The following is a 16,341-nucleotide window of genomic DNA, read 5'->3' on the forward strand; positions in this document are numbered from 1 at the left end:
CTCTCCCCAACCCCAAATTGATTGACGTGGACCTTGTGTGTTAGGCATGTTGCAGCAGCCATTGTTAAAGAGGTTGGTCGGTAGATAAACTAAATTACCTTGGCTATGACTTTTTTCAGATTGCTTGCCTTTGACTGGGCTCCCAGGTGCCCAACATTTCTTTCAGTTTTGTTCTTTCACCCTAAGTAGCAATGCTGTTGCTGAAGCATGACTGACAGATAGTTTTTGCTTTTACATACACCATGATTCTTGTTTTAGGACAAGAGGCTTAATCTTTCCAATAACATCTGATGTCACTGTTCTTTTCATAAGCACCTCTTTCTTGCTTTAAGAAAAATGCACCCTCAATTATCTGTTGTGAAAAGAGAGCTCCTTACTGAATGTGATCATATATGTCCCCAAAAAGATACCATCAAATTCATGGGTAGATAATACAATTTCCCTTTTCTATTTTAGTAGCTCATTTTCAATTGAAATGTATCAGAAAAGTTGCCCATGGCTAATCTTCCAGGTAGAAAATCTCATCAGTGACTTAAAACTGCATCATAAACTGAAAGACTCAATCTCTTTCACCCACAGTGTGCCTTTATTTTAGAAATGTGTTGTATGAGAAAGCCACATCTTCTTATATGGTGATATATATATGGTGATATCACTATGTATATATATTCATAGATCAATCCACTGGCCTTCATTCTCTTGGAAACATGGCACAAGTTAGACTTGGTTGAGAGAGGACCTCTACAATGTTATATTTTTCTGCTTTTCACTGAGAATGAATTGAACACTTAAATCCCTTACTCCTAGCCTTCAAAATGGATCCCCCCCCCCAATTATTTCCACTTGGTTATTTAGACATTTTGGGAAAAAAACATGGAGGTCTGTGTGCTGGCCACATAGATGTAGAAATCTTCCTGTTCTGGAGGCAAAGGTAATATCTACACCTGTTGGGCCAGAATCTTTAAAGAATACTAGAGGTTAGTTGGTATGTGAAAGAACCTGGTGGGCTGCTAGAGCCCTGGGTTCTAGTATTGACGTGGCTATTGCCTTTGTGATGTATTGCTCTGAGTCTATGGGCCTCAGTTTCCTCATCTGCTAAATTAGGGGCTAGAGAGATTGATCTCTGGGGCTTTTCCAGCACTGTATTCTCTGGGTCTGCAAATCGCCTTCAGTGTCTGCCATAGTCTGCCTTGCCAGCTCTGTTTGTCACAAAGATTAATCCATTTTAACTGTACCTTGGAGTGCACCCGGGAGAGGAGGATGGATGGATTGTTTTGCACCTATTATTGCATCAGAACTTTTGCCTTTTTAGACACAATCATGCCGTGCCTAAAATCTGTCTGCCTGTGTGCCCACTGACTTTGTCTGTGCTGATCTTTTGCCATGGTGCCTCCTTTTCCAGCATCCATCTCCCTCCAAGATCTAGATTCGGCATCCGACTGTACCTGTCTTGTTCTCTGCAGCATCTGTCTGCTACACTCCTAGACCATCGTTAATAAACTTTCACACATTACACGCAACCCCCTAATATGTTGGCACCTGCACATAAACATCTACAGTTCATAAAACTAGGGGAGAAAACTCCATTTTTAAAGAAAGACCTCTATCTAGTGCCATTTATATTTGCACTTTTTGTTTAGTTGTAAGTTTTAATAGTTCCCCCTTTGAGGATTTGTCAGTAGGAGCAGTATTGCTTATCAGAACACACCAACAGTCTTTTTGTAATATTCGCTTTTCCCCTTTGGTTCAGCCGAGCCTGCTGACAGATCATTCAAATTCAATTGTTTTATGTCTAAGCCGAACAGCTAATTAAAGTAGGGATGATTAACCTGACTGGCAGTGTCGCTCTCCCTCTCGCGCTCTCTCTCCCTCTCCCTTTCTCTATCTCCCTCCCTCCTGTTCCAATCAGTCTTTTTCTCACACACTCTCTCTCTCCTTCCGTGTGTGTCTCTCTCTCACTCTCTCTCTCTCTTCCTCTCTCCCTCTCTCCCTCCCTCCCTCTCTCCTTTCCCCCCTCTCTTCCTCTCTCTCTCAGTCTCTCCCCCCCTTGGTTGGTCTCTCTCTCTCTCTCTCTCTCTCTCTCTCTCTCTCTCTCTCTCTCTGTCTCTTGCTCTACTGTTTTTTTTTTTTTTTTTTTTTTTTTTTTTTTTCCTCTCTCTCTCCTAAACGTGGTCTGCTTGCTGATGGCAGAATGGCACTCGGAGATTTGTGCATTGTGTCTGGTTTCCTACGGGCAGGCTGACCCAGTGCCTCCAGGGACTTATCAATAGACCACTCAGAAGAGACACAGACAGGAGAGAGGAGGAGGGGTGGGGGGAGAGAGAGAGAATCAATATCAAGAATAGAAGGAGCTCCGAAGCCATTTTTTTTTTAAAGAAGTATCGGGACTTGGGAGAGGGTGACAAAGAAGGTTTTTCAAAGAGGCAGTGGAGGAGGTTCTAATAAATTTGGAAGGAAACAGTTCCCTGTCTTGGGAAAAGGAGAACTCCTGACTGATTAGCATTCACACCAGGTATGAGATGTTCGCTACCCCTTATCACTGTGTCGCAACCGAGATGGAAAAGCCTTTTTTTTTTTTTTTTTTTTCCTTAGGAGACTGAGAGAGCATGTATTTTGCTGTGTTTGTTGTTGGGGGGTAAGAGGGGCGGCGTGAGAAGCTGTGGGCATTTGTGTATGGGAGCAGAAAGAATGGAAGCAGTACAACGGGGGGTGGGAAAGAGTATGGAGTATGTTACTGTCTTCCCTGTCTTTGTGCACCCCTGGGGGGTTACCCAAGTTCATTTCTAGCAGGTGGATTTAGACGGGAGTTACTTAACGCTTGACCGCCAGTTTTGAAAAAAAAGAAAAAGAAAAAAAACGCTGCTTCCTATGTCTATTAAAGGAAGCTCCAATTTCTCTCTCTCTCTCTCTCTCTCTCTCTCTCTCTCTCTCTCCTCTCTCTCTCCTCTCTCTCTCTCTCTCTCTCTCTCTCTCTCTCTCTCTCTCTCCCCCCTCTCTCTCTGCCCCCCCATCCCTCTTCCCCTCTCTCCCTCTCCCTCTCTCTTCTTTTTTTCCTCTTCTAACCAGACAGCGGGAGGGTTCCTGGCTCCTAGCCAGCCCAAAAGCCTCTAAGTGTTTTGCACTTGTTTCAGGGAGTAGCTGCCCGGGGATTTTTCAGCATTTTCACTAGAGAACAAAGAGTTCTTTACAAAGGGAAAGGGGGGGGGGGGGAGTGAGCTTAATGTCTGATATATGTTTTTCTATTTTTATTAGTTTTTCGCTTAAAAAGAAAGAGACAGGAACAGAACATTCACTCTATAAAGACACAAAGACATTCAAAAGAAATCCAGTTATCTTTTCTCCCCATCACCCCAATATATATACATGAAAAATTAAAAGGAAAAAGACTAAGTTAAATGTGTTGCTCTTTTCTCCTCTTTTAAATCTTTCTAAATCCAACTGTTCTTATGCTCACTCTGTGCTATTTTTTTTTTTTTCTACTTACAATAAAAGTTGTTAAGGATGCATCTTCTCTTATCATCTCTTTACCCTTTTGGGGGTCCCAAAAATCTTGTGGAGAAAAGAACAAGAGTCCATCAAACAATCAATTTAGTGGCGAGAACACCTACTTTTGCCACTTGGGTAAAAAGTTAATTATGGAATTTGGGTTCCCAAAATGCCAATGGGGTGCATTAGTTCATTCGATCTCACAAGTTTTTGCATCCATCTGTTTAAAAGGTACCACTTGTGTCACTTGTCAGTTATTTAAGAATAGGTAGTTAGGGAGCGGATATTTGTGTTTTATTTTTGTTTCTATTACGTAAATGACAAAACCCCCAGAGAGATTACTTACCCCATCTATGATATACTAGTTCAAGCAAAATATAGTCTAGACGGAGATTTTTCAACAATTCTGATTGCCACGTAGCTTTGTATTCTCCATCTGATTTTTTGCCTGTGCATGTATATTTTTACTATGAATTTGTGTTTGTAGCAAACATTCCAGAATGTTTATCTATTTTAAATTAATGCTCCAACAAAAGAAAAAAGAAATCAAGATGTAAACTGTATGTGCAAAATATAGTAAACGATTTTATCTTTTATACCTGCTGTACATTTATATTTTTATCCTAATATCCTTGAATTATAAACCCAAGGAAATGTTTTCTTTCTAAAAGTTCTCCTCTTAATGCCTTTCGTATTTTGATTGTCATTTGGAAATCTTTTTAAGGTACATAAGACACTAAACTGAGCAAAGGGAAAACCCACAAGCACCACAAAAATCCTTAAATATATATTATGTACAGTACCTAACTGCAGATAACTATTTTGCTAAGTGGAAAACAGCTACAACAGTTGTACCAAGAATCAGAAACTCTTTTATTCCTTTTTTTCCCCCCATTCACTGAAAATATATTCTATTCCTATCCCTGGAGAAGAAAACTGTTAGAAAGAACTATAGGCTTATATATTTTCCCATATTTATGAAATGCATTTGTGTCCCTGCTTACAAGTATAATACCTATCAGGGTAGAGGGTGATTCCTCACCAGGAAACCCTCCTGGCTAGGAGGTGTGAATGCCTTGTGTTTGAAGTAACTTGATAACAAGGAGTCTTTTCGGAAATTTTACCATGTATGTGTTGCCTCAGTAATGACCCTCAAAGAAAAAACAAGTACTAGGTGGTCAGCATTAGCACTTGAACTCACTGAAAGCTACTAGAAGTAGGGCAAGTTTTGGCAAATTCAAAATTTTCTAGGGTAGCTCACACGTTATTATAGTTTTACATTTTCGTAAGGAAAATCCCTGTATTGTCTTTAGACATCTATATTTTTGTAGGATTTTTAGTGCTTTTAATAGGGCTTAAGGAGCAAAAAGTCCTTTTTAAAAGGAAAGTCGTCAAAATAAAAGAGACTGGATCTTTGAAAAGTTTTATGTTGAAGGCAAGAGGCTTTTTTTTTCTTTTTTAAATTTTATTCCCCCTGAACTCTTTTGTTGCTCTAACTGTTGGTGCCTATATTTTTGTTTTGTTTTATCTTCTTTCTTTTTTGCCTTTTTCTTTCTTTCTTTCATTTATTTATTTATTTATTTATTTGCTTAGATCTTTTTTTGATGTGACCAAGGGGGTTTTCAAAAGGGGCAGTGTGACCAGAAGAGACTCTTACTGAGAGCTTGCAGTGGCTTCTCTTGATCCCAACTCAGGCAGCTCCCATCAGCTAGTTGTGCCGCCAAGAGTCCAGTGAAAGGTGATAGCTGTCATTCTGGGATTCTTCGTGGATCTGACCTGAGAGTAACACATTCACAGTCGAGGAGAAAAGGGAAAAAAAATAGAGGAGCAGGAAAGAAAAGCTCTTTGAGCTGGAACACACTGGCCCTTTCTTCCTGGAGGCAATCCGCTCCAGTTCTTGGCGACATGTCCTGCACTATCAGATATCATATGACTTTTTATTTAGATTCTTTTTCGGAGAATGGTCTGTTAGGACTCTGTTTGTTTTCTTTTATTTAATTTCCTTCTCCCCTCACCCGCTAGTTTTGTGTATCTGTGTGTGTCAGAGACTGTGTGTGCGCACATGCATATGTGTGTGCAATTTTTATCTTTGTTTTTGTTCTGTTGATCTGATGCTTTATTTAAGGACAAAGCTTTAATTATTTCAGAATGCTGGTTTAATCATTTGCCAAAAAGAAACCTCATTCTAGGCTTTTTTGGGGGGGTTCATTTTTAAACACATCCATTAACACATGAGACTAGAGATCCTAAATGCTTGCTGGCCAGTCCTTGGCCCACTCCCTCACCTTAATTTAACCCTCCTCATCAGCATGCACAGCAGTGTAGGTTAGGAAACACCTGTGCTGAGTTGAGAGGGAAATAAAAGTAGAGGCAACTTCTTCAAATCTGCACTCCTAGTTTCACTTTAATAAACTTTTTTAATCCTTGATTTTTTTTTTTTTTTTTTAATTTTGGCACCCTCTGTTGAGCTTGAAAACATCAGAGATAGTGAACGATGTGTCTGTGGAGCTTTTGTGAGGCCAGCTGAGCACCCCTGGAAAGTAGAACAGGAGCTGAAATTCATTCAGAGACTTAAGAATTAAGTAAGAGATTTAAATAAGATCTGTGAGATCTGTGGGCCGTTCAGGGTTTGGTGATAGATGGTAAAATGGAATATTTAAAGCTTTCAAAGAAGAAAAAGAGAAATTTCCAGACAGGAAAGTCACAGACGTATCTGTTGCAATTAGTACTTTTAAAATATTACTTAATCAAATTTTGACTTTGTAGATCTCAAAATTTAACCATTCGACATGTGATTGCCTTCCCCTCCATGCTTGCTATGAAAAAGAGATGAATTATACTAACAGTTATTACAGGCTTTCTCCTAAAATGTTGATGTATTTCTTTTTCGGTTTTGAAGAGTTCAAACTTTAATTAGCCAAAGAAAAACAAAACTTCTCTAGGTGTATATATGATTGCATGTACATCATTCTTGTCTATACGTGACATAATATAACCTGTTTTGTATCAAGATATATTTTTGTATAGCAACTTACAAGATTGCCTTGCATTCTTTAAATCCATAGTTTTTAGCTTCTTGTTACTTTCTCTGAAATTATTTTTCACAGACCTTAAATTTGTAATGCCTTATCATAGCCAGAGGTGAATTTTGTTGAAACTTGGAGGAAAATTTATTCCACCCCGTTAAGAGTACCCAAAAAGGAAGGGAGAACTATTTTTCGTTCAACAAATAATTTTAGAAACCTTTCTCCCCCCAACGGAAAACTCCAAAACAGCTTTGTCTCAGAACATTAAACTTGGCATGGATAAGAAATGTGAGTTTTGCTTTGTTTGAGGAAATTTGTTTTTGAAACAACAGTGTTATAAATATTTTTAAATTGCCTGTTGAGCATGCGCTGTCTCTGACTTTATTCATAGTTTTAAACACACACCAAAGTGCAGTCTTCTGAATGGCCACAGGTAAGGCTGTTGATTTGTATGATCTGTCTCTGAGGCACCTTCAGTGAGTCTACTCAGTTTTCCAGAAAGGAAAAAGGCGAGAGCTGAGTTCAGACCTGGACACCCTTCTAAATATCATAGAGCAAAAGTAAATTGCCCCATGAAGGCTTGCACTTTATACTTAGGGTAAGTACTATTCAACTTTCCTTTCTTATAGGAGTTGCCTGCCTTAACTTTTCGGCTTATTACTGGCAGTGTAAATGCAGAAAAAATTTAACTCAATAAGGTGTTTGACTGAAACAGAAAATTTGCAGATTTTTAAGGGCATCTATTGTGCATAAATTTAGAAATACGAGAATTTGCCAGTGAAATGATAGCAGCTCTATGCTTACAGAGCAAAGATGTGCTAGTCTGAACATGCCTGATCTCATCTGGAATCGAAAGCTAAATCTAGGTGGGCCTGTAATAACACCAGGAAAGGAACACATGTATCTTTTGTGCAAGCTTTTTTTTTTTTTTTTTTTTTTTTTAGCTGTCTTCCAAAGGGAATGACAAAGAAGTAGATTCTTCTCTTGCTTAATAAGTAGTCTTACTTTACTTCTGAAGATATATATTTCCAGTTGTTCTTGGTTGTTTTGTTTTCTTGTTGTCATTGCTGTTGAAGTATGTTCTTTCCTGTCAGTGATTGTTAACACTTTCCATATTTCAGAATGCTTTATCGCCATTAACTCCGTTTGATGTTTCCTCACTTAGTTACCTTTCTGAGGTCTGCGATGACCCTCTCAGGCTTTGCAATTCTTATTGATTCTTGCCATAATACACTTCTTCATTAGGTGTTTTGTTATAGTTATGGTGGAGATAATCTTGTTTTTCAGGTCTTTATAACTATCTAAACAAATTACCTTTTGAGGTGAAATTTCTCATAGTTATTCTTGACTCACAACTGAACTTGTCTTGAAAAGGCTTTAAGAAAATCCAATTAACTGGGGTGTTTTTGAGCTCTAAATATTCTAATAAATGCAAATGAATTTTTTTTACAAAATACTTATTGATATGCAATGTTCTTCTAATTTGTTTTTTCTTTTTATGCTTTAAAACAGAACCTGAAAATTAAATGTGTTTTAAAAAATAGAAGGTGTGTGTGGGGGGGTGAGTCTTACCAGTTAAATGTTGTTATTTTAAATACCTGATTTGGAATAATTTAAAGTTTTAATTTTTATTCAACATATCACCTTTCAATATCAGTCAGTACTATTTTGCATAAATAGATAAATATCTTTATTCAGGTATATGTATATACTATGTATATACACATTCGCAGAGAAAGACACAAAGTCACCTTACATTTATATTTTTACATAAAAAAGGAAGGATTGGCAATAATGCACAACTTTTGTTAATTTATTATATTTTTCTGTAATTTAAAAACCCAATACACTGTTACTTCTATCCTATTATTTAATGTAAATATGCTCATGAACATCTATATATCTATTCTAATAAGTTATCTTAATTTTTAAAGTATTTTCCTATGTCTTACACACCCCTGGATTTTATGCAGCTTTATCGACATTCAAGTTTATTCAGACACAATTTGCTTTGTTCGGTATCTGTGAGTGTATTAAGAAGTTTTTTACTTTTGTATTCTAGAAGTGCATGGCCTTCTTTTCCTTTATATGACTTCTGTAGGTCTTCAATATTCTGAAGAAGAAACTTCTTTTTAACCTGTGATCTCCTGGAAAGCTTTCAAACAAGTGGGAGAAGTAATCTTTACCTTGCTTCTCCTTAGTTTGTTTGCCCTCACTGTACCACCAGCAACCCTAAGAAAACAACAGTAATGAGCATGATATGATAATTTTTCTGATCACAAAACCAGGAAATACCAAAGAAAATTGTGGCATATGTATGAAAATGCCAAGAGCTTCTCCAGTAAGATCAGCTGTTTTTGTACATGTTTTTTTCTCCTGAATTTTGTTTGTGACTTTTTTGGCTTGCTGAAGCATATCCCCATAATCTTACAAAGCCACAGCAAATTCCCAATGCCACAACAACATTGTGCAGCCAGGGAGAGCCCAGAAGAGTGATCCTGGGTGACTGCAGACTTCCCCAGCAGTCATACAAGGTAGGAGGAGTGAGTAGGCTACTCTTCTTCCCTTTGCATCTTTCTTAGTCTGCTCAACCTGCCAGATAGAGAGATTTTCTTTCTGTAGCTTTCCACTTCAACTGTCTGAGGTTTTTCCTTCGATAACCAATGACTCTGTGTTTCTTCCAAGGAATGGTTCATATAGCAAAGCATCCCATTTTTATTTTATGTTGAAACATGGAAAGCTTTGAAAATTGGGAAAAGCAAAGGAAATGGGGGTAAGGGCTTCTGGGAAATATCCCAAATAGCATCGGGTTTATAGCTGTTTTCCTGGATGCTCAGGTGTATAACTTTTCTATTCTCACCAGGGCCTCTCAGTGGTTGAAAGTAGTGAATGGGATAACTATAGGGTACAAACTATGATCTAACTGATTCAGTAGATGGAGCTCTTCCCCCTAAGTCTGTGTTTAAATTAACGTCCCACTCTACTTTGTGGGCTCTGTTTTAAGGTGTGTCATACTACACACATAAAATCAAGACCTACATAGCTAGAGAAAGAGGTTTCCTGGCACTTTTAAAAAGACATGAAGCATTTGTTCTGCAGCACAGAACTGCAGGGGAGCAGTAAGGATAGAGTGGGAAATGAAATATACCTATCTAAATTTTTCCCTGTGATTGTTGATATTTTTCAGTGTGAAGTTCAATCCTAGCAGTTATCATAGAAGTGATGAGTACTGTAAATACAGAAAAATATACAGTACATACAGTGTTTGGCTGTATGCATGGCAAATCTTTCAGGCTGTCTGAACTGTGTAGATATCTTTCCATTTGATTCTGCAAAGGAATCTTAATACCTTAATGCAATAGTTTCATCTAATTAGTCTAGAGAACCTGGCTGAAATGTTACAAAATCTGAATTGTGACAACACCGTGGAGGGCAAAGCAGCTGTTAGTAAGGTGCGTTTCTAAAAGCCAAAATATTTTCAACAATCACTACAATAGAGCTCCAGTATCTGTTTGTGGAAAGAACTATTTGTTTATTTCTTTTTAAATTAATCAAAATGAATAAATGCCACAAAATTCTTGTCAGCATTATATTATTTTCAATACCAATAGAATAAGTATGGTTGTGTCCTTCCCTGGTGCCAGGAGGGAAAATATATGTATGTTTTATATAATGAATTATCTTCCTTAGTGTAGTGTCTTCTCACAGATTGGAGATATTACTGACTATCTCATGTTAAATCTTGATAAGATCATTTGGCCATACTAGAACTGGTCTTGGCTTTAGTACCAAAGAAATAGCATTTTTAAAGAACTTGGATTTCCTTTGCACACCACGTGTCTGAGTCCGATACGGTCCAGGAAAATAGAGAGGATGAGACGAAATTATTCCTAAGCAGCCGCCGTAGGCCAAACACTGAAACAGTGCCAACCTGGACCAATCAGGCCGGCTTCTCAGAAGATACATGCTTTTGTCGAACACTTACATGAAGAGAACGAGGAAGTCCTTGAAACTGCATTCGTATGAATGATTCTTCACTAATTTCAGTGAAGTCCATGGTAATAAATTCAGTAATTTTTATTCTTTTGTAAAGTAGAACATCTGAGTTTTCTTGGCCAGCTAAGGCTCTCTAAATGTTTTGCTCTCACATCTTTTGAACAAAACTATCCTTTCGAATTTAAGCAAGTGAAAAACTTCTCACAGAGAGCAAAGAGTAAAATTGATGGAAACTCAAAATCAATTCCAAACCCATTTCTGGCATGATGAGAATAACATTTGTGCTGTGTTTAAAGCAGTTTAAAACAAGAAAATGATAAAATGATCAATATACTTAAAGCCAAAAATAACCAGGAGAGAACAATCTGTAACCCATTCCTAGTTCTGAAATCCTACACTTTTGATTGAACATGAAAATAAACGAATGTATCTTTTATAAGGTGACATTGTAAGCCTTATAGCATAAACAACAATGATGAGATGCCAAGCATTCAACTCTTTATTTAAGCTCTGTCTTCAGAGTTTAGCCAAATAAAAAAGAAAGAAAGAAAATTCATGGAGCTAAACTATTGTGCATTTACTTATTTGTATATGCTATGATCATAAAAAGAGCAAAGTTAAGGATATATGGATTGTTACAATGCCACTTTACAATCTGTGTACTCTCCTTATTTAAATAGAAGGTTTTAACTGTGACAAAAATATTTTAGAATAGATGAGAAAGTCAGCAAATTGATCAGTTTGGATGAATTTAATATTTCTTTAAAAATATCTTGACTCTTCACTAATTTATTAAATTCAACACATACATAAATATAAATCATACACATTTTATGCTTTTTTTTAATAGATTGCTTTGAAAGACTGAGTTGACACTAATAAATTTTTAACCTGTGGATTCAAGGTCAGTGAAATGCCACTGTCCAGATTGACAAAAATCTCTAGACTTAAGATTTTGCTCCAATGAATGATTTTCTAGCAATTTTTCAAGAGTCATTTGGCTGACTAGGTATTTGTTGATCAGATAAAATAAAATTGTCTAGATGAATAAATCCTAGCCGAAGAAATTAAAATGACAACAAATTGCATAAGCACATTTAATTTTGTCGAACTAAGGTGCAGTAGGAATGATGATAATTCTAACAAGCACTGTGACGAATGTAACTACATTGAAGCATGTGTGAGTACATCAGTAAGAGTGAACTCAGTGGGCAAGGTCAGAAGGGCATGACAGAGAAGCCGTGACAAAGTAGGGACTAATGATTAGTTATTGGAGATGTTTTAAAGCTTGTGGCTGGGTGCAAAATTAACAGATATGGAAAAGAAGAGTCAATCCATTTTAAAAGCAGATAGGAAAACTGTCCTTTTTTCCTATAGGGTATAATCAAGTATAGAATTCACTGTTACAAAAATTATAGCAACATAATAAACTCCAGTTGTCCAGTGTGATAATAGTTGTAAAGACCCCTATGTGCATCTCCTTAAAGATTCATATAAGTGTAACTGTTACAGCAACTTGTTATGCTATTGTTTGAAGTTGAAAAGCTCCGCTTTAAATGTCAACAAAGCAAATGTCAGCATCATAGAATCATAATCACTGCATCTTAAACCTTGAAATAGCCTTGGATATCTCAATATGGGTGAGTGGGTCAACCAACTCTACAGAAAAGAATATTGGAATATCTGGTCCTGGGCCATGTAAAATTTGAAACAGACATATTTTATATGTATTATAACAGTTTGTATTTGGAAAACAGAACTTAAAGAAAAGTTTAATAAATAGAGAAAGTAAAGCTGCATAAATTCATCTTGACCAGTGGTGCTATTCATTGGTTTCTCTGAACCAGGAATTCAAAATAGGGAAAAGTGGGAAAATTTATTGAAAGGTTTTATTTTGTCAAAAGGAGGTGGGGGATGGCTAACAGATTAAGAAATACTCCCTGGCTTAAACCACTCGTTTTACCAATGAGAAAACTAAAACACAGAAAAAGTGACAAAACTTTAAGATGAGAAATGCAGAACTAGAAATAGAAGTCAAGTTTTCTAACTACGATATACTCCTACACTGTAAGGCTGACCCCAAAACAGATTTCTAGAAATAAGAAGTAGATGATATTCCAGGAATTACTGAAGAATAGAACAAAGGAGCCAAACCATTAGGATTCCTATTTCTGTACCAATAACCTCACCTTAGACGGGACAGAAGCAAGTATGTGTGGTGAGTGTAAGGTGTTTTGGGGATTAATAGAAATTGCAGGGAGCTCTCTGCATTCCCTGGAGGCTTTCTGGAGTTCACACTGCTTCCCTGACTCCATAGCCTTGTATCTCATTTCTTCTTCTCTTTACCTCACTACCCCCACCAAAAGAAAGAAGAAGAAAGAAAGAAAAGAAAAACTTTTGAGAAATTGTAGTCAGAACTCTCTTTTGCAAAGAAGTCCTTCCCAGAAATCTCCAGTACAGATGGGTGTATTTTATTATCTTACCAAAGCATGAGCTCTAATTAGACAGTGCTGATTCCACAAACTTACACATATTTCAGATAAACTACTTCTTGTTCCCTAAGCATGATCCCTAAGGGTTTCCCATCCTGTTCCTTTGCCCCTTAGATTCCTAATTCCGCTTCCTTTATTTGTACAATACTTTGTATCTTTTAATGACCCTCATCATATTCGATCTTATTAAATAGCTATTCATATACTTAATTGCAATATAAAGAACATTATTTTTTCGGGAAGGAGGGGGTGCCAGAGATTGAACTTAGGGATGCTACTGGACCACTGAGCCACATCCCCAGACCTATTTTGTATTTTATTTAGAGACAGGGTCTCACTGAGTTGTTTAGCACCTTGCTTTTACTGAGGCTGGCTTTGAACGCACAATCCTCCTGCCTCAGCCTCCCAAGCTGCTGGGTAAAGAACATTTCTTTGTAATTTTAGGCAATGTACTTTATTTTACTAGGTCTCACCTTCCACATCTCTAAGCAGGAAAATTAGGCCTACCTTTCTGGGATACTGCCGGAATTCCATGAAATGGAGTCTATAAAGTGCTTGGTAATTGGCTCATGGTTATCACCCAATATCATTGTTGTTGATACACTACTACCACTATTATTAATAGCCCCTCGCCTCTAGTTCTTTCCTGTTAATATAGTTCCTAAGATCATAGGTTGACCTAGTTGAGGTCAATACCTGCTCATAAAATGAGCACAGTAACTTTTACATAATAGGGACTTAATAAAAATATATTGAATCTTTTTACACAAGTCCACATTAGGCCTCACAAAGATCCTTAAATTCTGTGCTAGAAGTTTAGAACGGTGGTGATCATGGCCAGTGCCTAATGTGAGAAATGTCAGAGTTGCCCACTGTAGACTGTCAGTGCTACATTATTTTCCAGACTGTGGACCACTTAGGATGGGTCTCTGCAGCATCCCCAGAAGTGTCAGCTTGTATTTCTAGTTTATGTGATTAATGAGCTTGTTATGTCTCTCTCTGTAGCCTGAACTAGAAACTTTCACTTTGGAGAGCAGGTCAAGATCTCGAATTTAATTTTGGTTGCATCTGTTGTAAGCCAACTGTGTATTCATTACATTTAGAGATTCCCTCTTCAGCCTTATATTTTCATGGCCATTGAGAGCACCTGAATCTGTGTCGAATGTCCTTAGATTTTACTTTGGAGACCTGAAAATGAGGCAGCAAGACATTTTTGATAACTAGCTGTCATCCTTGGCATTTTCTTGCTTTAAGTGTCTAATCTGGTCTAGACTTGAAGACGGGGCAGGTATAGAATTTTTAATGAGTTAGAATATGGCATGGTAATTCTGTATTAATGTGGTCTATGGTCAATGAAGTTTACGCATTTTGATTTATTTTTTCCAGGTGTAAAAACCACATTCTGTAGAAGTGGAATACTTTTTTTAAAAAAATGAAATAATAACATGAGACATGTAAATTAGAGATACAATATTAAATGTATGGGTTCCTGGGTAGGCAGGATGGCATAGAAGGTGAACTCTGGTTATATATGGATTTGAATGGTCCTTTGAGATTTTGGTGACTAGTGAGAAAATGAAAAAGAGGTAGACAATATGTGGACATGACAGAGAAGGAGGTGACAACAGGGTGTGCTCAAGTCAGAAAGAGTTTTGCATTTTAATACGCCAGAAGTTCCATTTATTGAGAGTGAGCTGGTATTTGTGAGGGAACAAGGTCACATTTAGTAGAACTGGTAATTCAATAAAGGGTTTTGACTTTGCCAGCTTAATGGTATTGGCATCAAGAGAAGAAAGTTTTGCAGATTTCTGTGTGTGCACTTGCTGTTACTGGTGTTCCTGGTGGGTGGCTGAATCATCCTGATGGCATTCAACAGGAACCAGCTGCTGAGAATATTAAAATGCAAGCATTTATTCCTCTAGAGAGACAGTAGCATCTGCAAAGTTTTCCTATCTTGATAGTACAGATAATCCCAGGGAGCATTCTCTAGTAGTTTTAACTCTCTATCCATTTGTACATTTTCTTTTCATCAATAACACCAGTATCTTGAGTCCTAAATGGAGAGAAGAGTGCTTGTGCCCTGAGTCCACACCAGGTTAGAGAGGCCGATAGTAAACACTTGGCCAAGAACTTAACGTTGCCTCTTAGGGCTTTACCTTGAGTTCCATCTCTAGGGGGAAACTGGCATCACCCTGGCTTGGCCTGCCTTCTTAGTACAGAGCTGGCCACTGGCAGTACTCACAGTCTGCATGAGGCTTTACCAGCATGAATACAGCAACACCCCCAGTTGTTGCCAGAATACAGACTTTTGAGCTGTCCTTTTTACTTATAAAACTTAGGAATTTGTTGCTTTCTGTGTGTGATTTTGTTTGTTTTGTTTTGGTATTGGTGATGGTTTTTGTTTTGGTTTTGGTTTTTGAGCTAGCATCAACAGTTGGGGGAAAGGGAGGTGCAAAAAGGAGGTCTGGACTCAGTGATCTACTCTTTTCCATTTCTAATATTTATGAATAATGTATTGAACTGATGGGAAAAAATGTTGAATATGTTCATTATGAATTATATTCACCAGTGTGTTGCCTAGAATATAAAAGAGCAAAGCAGTTGCTGCGTAACTGCTTCCTTACAATACATGTACTGGTACGACAGAGCTCTGTATCCTTTCCTATTCCACTGTGTGTCATCCCCAAACACACGCTCTACATGTCTGAGTGGCAACTGTAGACGGGGTACCTGGTGGGATGACAGCCAGCCAAGATTCTGACGGGCACGGGAACATTCACAGTGGAGTCTGGGTCCTAAGCAGAATCAGTTTTATTGAAGGTATTGATAGTGCAGTCGCTTTTATGAGGAATCACCAAAGCCAGTTGCACATAGCAGGCATTATTCAAATCCAGTCATGCTGCAGTGACTGGCATTACTGTCATCAGAAATAATTTTGCCCCTAATTAAAAAAAAATAGCTTGGATCACTAATTTGTTGGCAATATTGTATTTGGAAGTAAGTGAACAAGAATCGAAGAATATTCAAAACTACCTATTTACCACATGTAATTTCAAAATTTACTTTATGCTTTTTACCTCTTGTTTTCCTTCCCATTATTACCTTGTGTTTAGGATTTATTGAAATAAAATTTGTTTCCTAAGTATTTAATAGATGTCATTGGGAAACATTAACCAGAAGCATAGTAAGAGGTGAGAAATCTAGGATTTTGTTTTAAAGTTGAATAATTGACAAAAGGGATAATAAGGAGCTAACATAATACCAAAATAGCCTTTCCCTGGTCAAATAACAGTGGACTCATTATTTATTAAATATAACACCATAACTGACATGCAAATACA

General features: G+C 37.4%; 1 protein-coding gene across 19 annotated transcripts in view; it reads left to right on the forward strand.

Moving 5' to 3' along the window:
• The window catches only part of Zbtb20 (zinc finger and BTB domain containing 20), a 793,136-nt gene that overhangs the window by 647,878 nt on the left and 128,917 nt on the right, over positions 1-16,341 (forward strand). For 3 of the 19 annotated variants that reach the window (XM_047564572.1, XM_047564570.1, XM_047564574.1), the window contains exon 1: positions 2,408-2,512. The exons of 15 other annotated variants lie outside the window; for them this stretch is intronic. The gene's annotated coding sequence lies outside the window, so the exon portion shown is untranslated. Of the gene's footprint in view, positions 1-2,407; positions 2,513-7,023; positions 7,111-16,341 lie in introns of those variants that run through there. One more of the 19 variants, XM_047564571.1, reaches the window with a different exon arrangement.

This window comes from Sciurus carolinensis, chromosome 9 (genome assembly GCF_902686445.1).
Source record: "Sciurus carolinensis chromosome 9, mSciCar1.2, whole genome shotgun sequence".
NCBI lineage: Eukaryota > Metazoa > Chordata > Mammalia > Rodentia > Sciuridae > Sciurus > Sciurus carolinensis.